This window comes from Zophobas morio, unplaced genomic scaffold, assembly GCF_036711695.1.
Source record: "Zophobas morio isolate AGI-343-1 ecotype UQ-CSIRO unplaced genomic scaffold, CSIRO_AGI_Zmor_V1 ptg000002l, whole genome shotgun sequence".
NCBI lineage: Eukaryota > Metazoa > Arthropoda > Insecta > Coleoptera > Tenebrionidae > Zophobas > Zophobas morio.
The window spans coordinates 18488807-18498927 of record NW_026972107.1 but is presented as its reverse complement, the minus strand read 5'-3'; positions in this window follow the sequence as shown (position 1 = coordinate 18498927).

Here is a 10121-nt window from a genome sequence, read left to right as displayed (position 1 = left end):
TGCCAAGGGACGTTCCATTGACGGCCCAATTTTAATAAGGACTTCACCCTGAAATTTTTCCAACCGTTTCAAATATCCCAACCCATAATGACTCAATTCTAGAACAATGAAAACTAATAATTAAACACTATCTTCTTCGGACTCGCCGACGTTTTGCTACCGATAATAACACGGATCCACAATGGATAATTTATTATTCGTTTACCAAGAACCCTTCCATCAACGACAAAAAATCTGCCATTCTGTAACCCTTTCTTCAAGGACGGCTTGCAATAAATCTACACAAAAAACCTGCCAGCAATAGAAAAGGGTGCGAAAGGGTAAAATGATGCCATAAATATGCAATTTTTTTATTGCAACGGGCGAATTTCTTTTAAGTTTGCTTGCTTTCCATTTTTTTGGGTTGTAAACCAGGCAAGGGTTGCGGTTTGATGAGGGTGCGATTGCCCCAATGACTATCTACAAATTGCATTTCGGCATAACGGGATCTGAAAGCTAACACAAATAAATTGCGCTTTCAAGGGCCATAAAAAAGGGTTCGCTCGCATTTTTGAGGCTATGGGAATTTCTCGGATAATTGCCAGGCTGGCCATTCAGCCAAAATCGTTTTAAAAATAAAGTGGCCGCAATTAACTTCAAAAATATGGCGTATAATGATATTTTATAAATATTAATTTACTTATCACAAAGTGTTAGTTTAATGAGTTACTATAAATTTGGAAGAATTTAATTGAGCGAAGCGTCAACTAAGTTAACTTTATCTTGTGTATTTTGAAACCCCGTACAAGGAAGTCACAGTACATCCTATACTACTGTTATTTTATGAATATGGATGTGTCCATAACTGAATACTCTTCATTAGTGTTGGCAGATATCGTTAACTCTTCGTTTTGCAATGGCTAATTACAATTGCTTATTTAAAGAAAGGTCGTCAAATTACACACTAACTAATTAGTATGTGCATTATGTCGGAGGTATTTAATTTATGGCGTATAAAAGCATATGGACATCGTAAAGCTTGTCGTTAAAAACACAATCATAACCATAAAATAGAACTGGCGATAATGCATTTAGCAAATTAATATTCAAATCTTTGATGTAGTTATCAAGTGATAGAAATCTTATATTATAGAATAACAGTCGGACTGGAGTTGCAATATATGAATAATGAATAATTGTAAAACGTGATCTTGTAGATAAAAAGGTCATTGAAATGCCACGAGTGAAAGAATTGTTAGCTGGTACAGGTGCAAGATGTAAAGTATGATATTTCGCCACACGATCAACGATCACAGCTTGAAGCCAAAATTTCGAGTGTGCCGTTACAGAGAATGACTTAACTAAAATTAAAAGTGTATTTTTATTGCTTTCTTTTCGTTTTCCTTTTGTGAATGGTACAAGTGTGCTTTGAAGGTTGAAAACCTTATAGATTCTTCCTACTAGTTACTGATTATTATTTTTTTAACGTAGTAAAAAAAGTAACAACAAACAAAATACCGAAATCACAAAACAATAATAATGGCAAAATTTAAACGTTTAAACTTTCCTGATAGTCTAAGATTCGACTTTTGTAATTCATTGATAACAATTTGGTTTGAAATTCGAGTAATTTCTGGTTTCCCAGTCGTAGATTTTGGCGCTTTTTGTAACAAAATTATTGACCGTAAGCCGTTACGGACACTGCGCCAATTTTTCACGGTTTTCTATGGCTGGTTGCAAAACGGTACCAATAAACTACTTCGTCATTGCCAGGAAGTTGATGCACGTGCAGTTGAACTTTCATTTGATGGAGGATTTCATGAGAGAAAAGCTTTTTTTATTTCATGCTTGGCTTATGGAGATAAAGCATAAAGTCAAAAGTGCTTAATTTAACAATTACGAGTAACGGTTTAGCAGCTGACACAGCAAACTCCTTTGTTCATGAATTTTTCGACAAGTAGATATTAAATCTCACACAGGTTATCTAAATGGTGTCACTTGTTGGCTTTTCCTTAAAGATCAAATAATGAAGTCAAAATAGAAATGGTATATATATTTAATTTACAGACATGTGGTTAAAACATCTCAGTTCTAGAACGTAGTGTGATGTAGTTTAATTTATTTAACAAATTATGCATACAAGAAAAAAATATTAATTTCAGCTGTTTTATTTACCTTAATTTCTGCCATCTGAACAATATTAAAAGATACAACTGGCCGATACGTTTACCAAAAAATTATCTGAATAGAAAAATATGATATAGAATGTCTATTAAATAAAGCACAAATCATTAATTTTCAATAGATTGTGTTATTTTGAATTTTCTTAGTTTCAAAAAAAAAAAAATACGTTAACATGTACTTTTGAAATTCCTGTTACCTGCTTCAAAATACATGTGAAAACGTGAAAAATTATAGTACCCATTATTCTTCTGGTATATTTTTCATAAAAAATAACCAGATGTGTGATTTCATTTTTGACTTATTTATTAAACAAATTACATAAAAGTTTCTTTAGGTAACCATTACAAATCTCTAGTCGTCAAAATTACTGTTTTGGATTCACTTGTCTGCAAGATTTCAAAGTACATATTTGTATTCGCAGTTTGTGATTGAATCACTAAAATAAACTGATTCATTCATTAATTTTTTTGAGACACCCTGTATAAGCAATTCTAAAAAATATGAACGGAATGATAAACCACGAGTATAGACTCATCATAGTTTGCACATTTTCAATACGATTTATTCGAGAAAATTTTGAGATAGCATCATAAGTTTTTAGGCAGATCGAAAAATTTTGATAAATCGTTATTTATTGTGTTTCCGAAAATTAAATTGTGAAATGTCGTTTTATAATTTTGATATTTTTTTACAAAAATCTGGATGCCTAGGATAAAATCTCAACACGGATTCATAAACAACAAGTGGAGGAGTATGTTATTTTATAAAATTTAAATAACATTTACTATTGTAAAAGTTTGAGATGCCGTCATATCATCGTTTGTGGAGATGATCAGAAAATTTTATTTAACGTTTTACCATCTACAGGACATTTCTTATATATGTATATACAACATTTGACAACAATCGGTCTGGTAGTTTAGAAGATTATGTGTTTATTGGAGATAGACACAGACGCGGACAGAAGGTAGAGGGCAGACAGGCAAATTCTAGGGGTCATGAAACATCGAGAAAACATAAAAGTGGCGATTCGCCCGATGGACTCTATTACAATAGTTCCTTAGCTTACGCTCGGGAAGTAAAAAGTCAAAAGCGCCGATGTTTGAACTCCACTTTTACTGAATATCGTTATGAAAAATGACAGTATTAATTTTTTTCTTAGTAGAAGAGCAAAGTAGCAACTAGCATCTCTTGGTTTTTATAAAAAAATTGTTCGAAGGTTATTTCGACAGAACTTCCCTTGTTCCTGAAGTAAAGTAGAAGAAATCCAAGTTTTTGATTGACTTATAAGATTTGCTTTTGCGAATTTTATTTTTACTTCCCAAGCGTAAGCAAAGGAAGTATTGTAATCCAGTCCGTCGGCCGACTCTCTACTTTTACACTTTCTCGACCTTTCATGACCCCTAGAAGACGAAGAAATAGGTCTCCCGTTTCTGTCTGTCTGTCCGCCCACCCGCCCTCTATTTTCTTGGAAAATATGTCATTTGCCAAAATCATTCTTATCTTAGCAAGTACTAGCCCCGCCCACCCGCTCTCTATTTTCTTGGAAAATATGTCATTTGCCAAAATCAGTCTTATTTTTGGAAGTACTAGCCCCGCCCACCCCCACTCTTCTCATTCTAACCACTAATCTTATTTCTGTTCAGTATAAGATCATTTATTTCATTCAGACCCGATAAAATTAAACATTGAAATGAAGGCAAGGTGGGTGGGCGGGGCTAATTATCTTCTTCTATGGAATGGGAGTGGAAATTAATAGAAACTAGGATGTAAAAAAACTAAAAAAAGCAGTAATTGTATTTTTTTTGTTATACTATTTTCTACTGGAACTGTAAAAATTGCTATATTTCAGTTGGCGATCTTGGAAGAACGCTAGAAATTTTCTAAGAAACGAAGACTAAAGTAACTTCTGGATGTTGAAATCTACAAGAAAATGTCTAGCTAATTTTCGAAAATAGTTGAAAAATCGTCGAAAATTTCAAAAGTGTCAAAATCAGTAATATTTTATAAAATGCTAATGTCTGATTACTAATTTTTAACTTCATACATAAAATTTGTCTCCAAAAATAACATTTATGCTGCAAAATCTTTGAGTAGTATATTGCATAAATTAAATAACAAATCTTTGGAAATTTTTGTTAACTATTAACAATGATTTAAGTATTATAGTATATACATTGACCAAAATTTATCTGCCCATCCTGTCTATAAAGTTAATGACGTCATCGCAACTTCTTCATTTAGAATTTCCTTTGAGATGTGCGTTATTAATGTGTTTTATTTTTCAAAATTGTTTACACAGGATGTAACAAAGAAATTAATATATGAACTGATTTAGTTTATTGATTAATTCAGAAACGTTTATCTAATTTCCTTAAAATTATCAGAACATAATAAAGTTATCTATTTATTTCCACCAAAAATTTATTATACAAATTTTATTGAAAACTGAAATGAATGATGTGGTATTATTTAGATGCTTATTAAAAAAAGCACATATTTCTTTCTTTGGTTTTAGACTTTAAAGTTGAATGCTTATAAAATTAGCGGTCATGTTGCGATTTGGTCATAAAATATTACTTCCAACACACGCTCCTCATTATTAATTCCACAAATATCGTTCCTACGACAGTTGCTCAAATTTTATGATTGTGCCACCTGAATCGAATATTAACGTTAACTATTATCAATTTTTATGACATTCATTAAATTAAAAAATTTAATGGTTCAAGCTCAAAGTGGGTTAAACAAATAATTTTTAAGATGGAAAAAAAGTTTTAGACATTTTTCGATGTAAGATTTTTAATTTATTTTATATACTTAGTCCTTCAGCCATAAGGATAATTTACATTTGTATACTTTAATTACACCTGAGTAACTGTTTGTTAAGGTCGCTAAAGACGAAAATAGTTATTTTCGAAACATGTCAGACATTTTGTGTGTCATATAATTAAATGAGTATTTTTATTTTTGAAGTTCATTTTCCTTTCCGTATTACGGAACTGGTGTTTCTACATATTTAATGACGTCGTATGTTTATCATAGTGCTCATAATAAAGCTTCCAATTTTTCTTTTAGAACCGTTTGATAATTTTTTAACATTTCACTGTGTCTGTGTTTCTTCAAGAGCACTCTGTACAATTATAAAACAATTCTTTTCTTTTCTTGAATTTAGAACTCACAGATTTACAAAAAATCCTCTGAAACGTGTGTACTTGTGATGTTTTTGAGCCCACGTTTTAAGATAATGGTAATTTCATGCGTGGTGGTTTTATTCAAACTCTCTCCACTGTGCCTAATTTCTCCCTTCCATCCACCTACCCTTGATCCGTCTGGTTGGCCAAGGGCAAGAACGGGGTAAATCTTTTAAAGAACGCTGAAATCCAACATCACAAAAAACTGCCAGCCAGACCCAGACGATACGCCTCGACCCCCGAATCCGCTGGAATCTATTTTGTTGGCAACTGAAACCTGCCCTAAAATAACATAAAAAGCGGATTTTCTTTGGTGCTTATACGTAGATTTATTACACTTATGATTTATAGCTTTTGTGTGGTTCACAAAGCATCAAAATGTGTCATAAACTATATTTCTGAAAAAACTATCGTCAAAATAATGGGTCAGTTTTCAAGAGTTGAATTAAATTTTGAATTCATTATTATCTAATTTAGGCAACAGGTAAAACAAATACGAATAGTAAATCTTAAAAACTAATTTACGCTTCGAAAATGGTGTGTCGTGCCAAAAAAAGAAAATTTTCTTTCTTTATACTGTCGAAAAATTGTCGACTGCAATCATAAATTTGAAATTATATGCCATGGCAAAAAATTCTACCCCAGACAATTTCATAACTTCCTCGGCATCCACGGCCCCGCCCTTCGCCTCGTCTTTGAATAAGGGTTCAGGTAGACGTCCGTTCCACCTGACACTTTTACTTTTATTTGTATAAAACATAGTTTTGTTTTTATCGACCGGTGAAATCGGCTGGCACAAACAGGAAAACGTTTAACCCCGCAGCGCCAAAAACGGCCAATCGCCGGAAATGCAGAATGCAAATGCCGATGAATCGCTAAATCACATTACCGAACAAAAAGAGGTAAAGGTCAAAAAAAGACAACCGGCACAACAACGTCGAATCATGATGGCGGCTTCTTATTTTTGTGTCTGTTGCGTTATTTTTAACATCTGTAGTTCAATACACTCTGCCTTTGTTTGCAAAATACTGTAAACATCCTTTTTGAGGGATGTAAAGACACGCTTTTACGCGGCGTTTAGGTGCCATTACTTGCGATGGGGGGACAATAAATGATACGGGAAAAAAATTAATCCGACACTGTCCGTGTTCATGGTCTCGCAACTTGCACGCATTTTAGGAAGGTGTACAGTGGAGCTACTGTTCTGCTTCTTTGGGTAATTTTGTATAAAAAAAAAACACGTGGAAGTCAGAGACGGAGAAGAGCTTAGTGGTATTAAAGGTTTGGGATCTTGGCGGCAATAAGCCCTTCTACTGAGTTTGTTTTTTTATGCGAGGAAGAATTTTATCAAATTAAATTTAAATAAGGGTATTTTCTACGCTATTTTTATTTCTTTTAGATATTTTAAGGTAGCTGATAATTTTTGAAAGGGTATTCTCAGAAAATAATTGTAAATTCACGCACATACCAAAATTATGTATGTGTAGATGGCACGCTTTGAATATATCTACATATTTAGATTCATTATTGAAAAATACGGGTTTATAGGCTCTTAGTAACATTAATGGGTTAGAAGGTATTATCTCTTTTGTTGGGAAAAAAGTTCTATTAAAAAATTTTGCCAGTTATGTATTAAGATGAAAATTTTATTGTTCTGAATTTAGAAATGCATCTGTAATCTGTTGTGATATGCAAATTTTAAGTTTTTTTTCAAGCTGAAGATTCACATTTTGGCAAAAGTTGCTATTTATACAATGTGTACAAAAACTGTTTTTGATTTAATCAGTGTCAAGCACTCAAGCTTGTACAGGTAAGTATCCTTACTAATATAAAAAGCTTTATTAACTGTTATTTTTTTATGTGATTCAATGTTGATATAAAGTATAATAGTGTAGTGAAATTGTCATTGCCCAGTAACACATTTTTGGAGAAATAGGTCTCAAAACTGTTGAAAACTGGAAGTAGAGATTGTATTTTTCAAATAATTCGACCAAACCATAACATAATATGAGCTACCCTAAACGTTAAACTATAAGCTTTGGAATTAAGGGAGAAATATCGTATTTCCACAAAAAAGGCCGTCAGAGCGTCTCCCAGCAACTTCTTCCAGTAGACTAATTAATGGACAAGGCACGTTATAATTTATCCTATAAGATCATTTTTAAAAGTATAAACGCCAAAAATTTAGTTTTATTTATTCTTTCTCCTTATAAAAATGTTAGTTTCCTAATTGAAAATATGCAAAAAATAACTAAAACTATATCATACCTGCTAATAACACTTAAAGAATGGTGTATCTCACTAATGGAATTTTAAAAAGAACAAGAGTTACGAATTCAATTTATTCATAACTGATCTAAAGTTATTTAGACAAAACATGTATTCCACAAATTTTATTTTTTGACGATTAAAATAAAAAAGTGTTCGTAGAATTTTGGGAAAATTAGTTAAACCATTTTTAATTATTTAACTATTTGGCTCATTAAATTTTTAGAGTAATGATTCTAAAAAATAAAAATATAAAATAACAAAAGGAATCAATCATTTCGCGGTGTTGGTCACTCGCGCGCGGCGGTCGGTATGCCCCATGTGGCTGTTTGGTCGTATACGAATTGCGGTGCAAATTTTTCTCAAATATTAGGTACTCAGGTATGTAGATTTTGATCGAATTGCGGTACATTTCCGTTCGGGATTAGAGGGCAGGGCACAACTGCGCCAGTAGTAGGTACATGTATAATCTTGGTAATTAAAAGTAATTATAAATATAAAAATAAATTCGGTGCATAAAAGCGAAAAACGATATATTCCAAAAGATGTAGTTCGTACACATATGTTTATAGAATCTAAAATTGTTCAATTCAAAAATAATGAAACTTCAAGGTATAATTTTGTGAAATGTGTCAGCTACAAGTTTGCTAATATCATGTCATAATTGTAGATAATATGATAATATTTATTTACATAGTTATAATTTCAGAAATTATATCATTTAGAACAGCATAGATCAATAATAAATAAAGACAATCGCTTTAATTTACTAACTAATAAACATAAACTAGTGATAATACAAATCTATGTAAGTGTGTGGTCTACGGGTCGTTTTTTAATAAATATTAAAAATAAACGAAAAGTAAAGAAAGTGAGTTATTTCAAAATTGATATAAATAATATGTTCATGTTATTTACTAAATTTTTATTCAGTTTTTGAAACCCTCACTTACCGCAGTTCGGTGTATCAGATAGGTACAAAATTTTTAATCGCAATTCGGTCAGTGGCTATAAGATACTACGAGCTCTAACAACTAAATATTGGGACAACAAAAAATTTTTATAAAAAAATCACCAAACTTTTTAACAAAAATGTAATCTATTTTAGATAATTAAAATTTTAAAATTACTTCGTTTTGCAAAACTGTTAATGTTTACAGCACAACAAAAACTGATTTCTAACTCAAACAGTGACATAAAACTCTAAAACAACGTAACATTTTGTGACACATAAATATTGGGACACAGCAAATTCAGTAACTGGTCATATCTCCTTTTGCCTTAATAACTGCAGGAATTCTTGCCATCATACTTTAAACTAATTTTCTGCAATACACAGGAGTTGTTACCGTATCCTACACTCGCTAAATTTCCTGTTGAAGATTGACAATCGCTTGTTACGGATGATTTCCTAAATATTTTTTTATTTCACGCCATACCGTTTCTACTAGATTAGGATCTGGGCAATTCGATGGTCAGGGCAAACATTTATATTATTATTCTTTGTAATAAGTGTTGTAGGTGTGTAACTTGAAGGATCATCCTGTTGAAAAATATAAATATCAACAGGATAGACTGCTTCAGTAGTTGTTAATATTTTTTTACAAAGTCTCTTGACATTTGTTTGAATTTGTAATTTCCCTTCCATGAACGTTGTTAACTGGTCTTTAAATTCCGTTAATAGACAAGCACCCCCAAACCATTTTTCCGCTTGCAGACTTGACTGATTGTTTAAGATAATCCATATTAAAATTCCTTTTTTATTTCAATAACTCTTTTTCGACTATTATCTCACCCATACATCAAATTTGGACTCAGCGTTATATACTACTTTTCTCCAGTTTTTATTTTGGTCATATTAACCAATTTTTCTTACGGGCAGTTTTTAATTGTGGTTTACTTTAGCCTAACATAATATAAATAAATAATAAAGTCAATCAAAGATAGCTTTATTTAAGATTTACAATGTAAAAACCAAGGCCTGATTTGTGTATCCATTCGCGACAATATTGTCTTGAAACATTTAGTAGGTTATCGCTATTCCAGCAAGTAGTAATTTCTCTTGAAGTACTCCGTCGTCCACTTTTATAAATTTTCATCAGTTGTCGTTGATCACGCGGCTTCACAAGTGGTGGCCTACCGGGAATTTTACCTTTTATTCCTATGGTACCTCTGTCTGCGTAATATTTTACGATGTTTACCATCGACGACTAAGCTATTTAGAACAAGTCTTCACTTTTTCTTATCGATTTTCCCATGCAGTACTGCGAAATTATTATTTTCAGAAATTTTACTAAAACTAGTCCACCACTAACTATTTTCTTCTAAGTGAAACCAACACTAGTATGAAATGCTACAATCCCTATAATAATGGCAGCATTTACCAGCTACGACATTTGTATTTCGATGGTATACTTAGTAAATTTTCTCGGGTGTCCCAACATTTAAATGTCAGCAAAAATGGCACATTTTTTATTTAGGTGACAATTTTTGCGC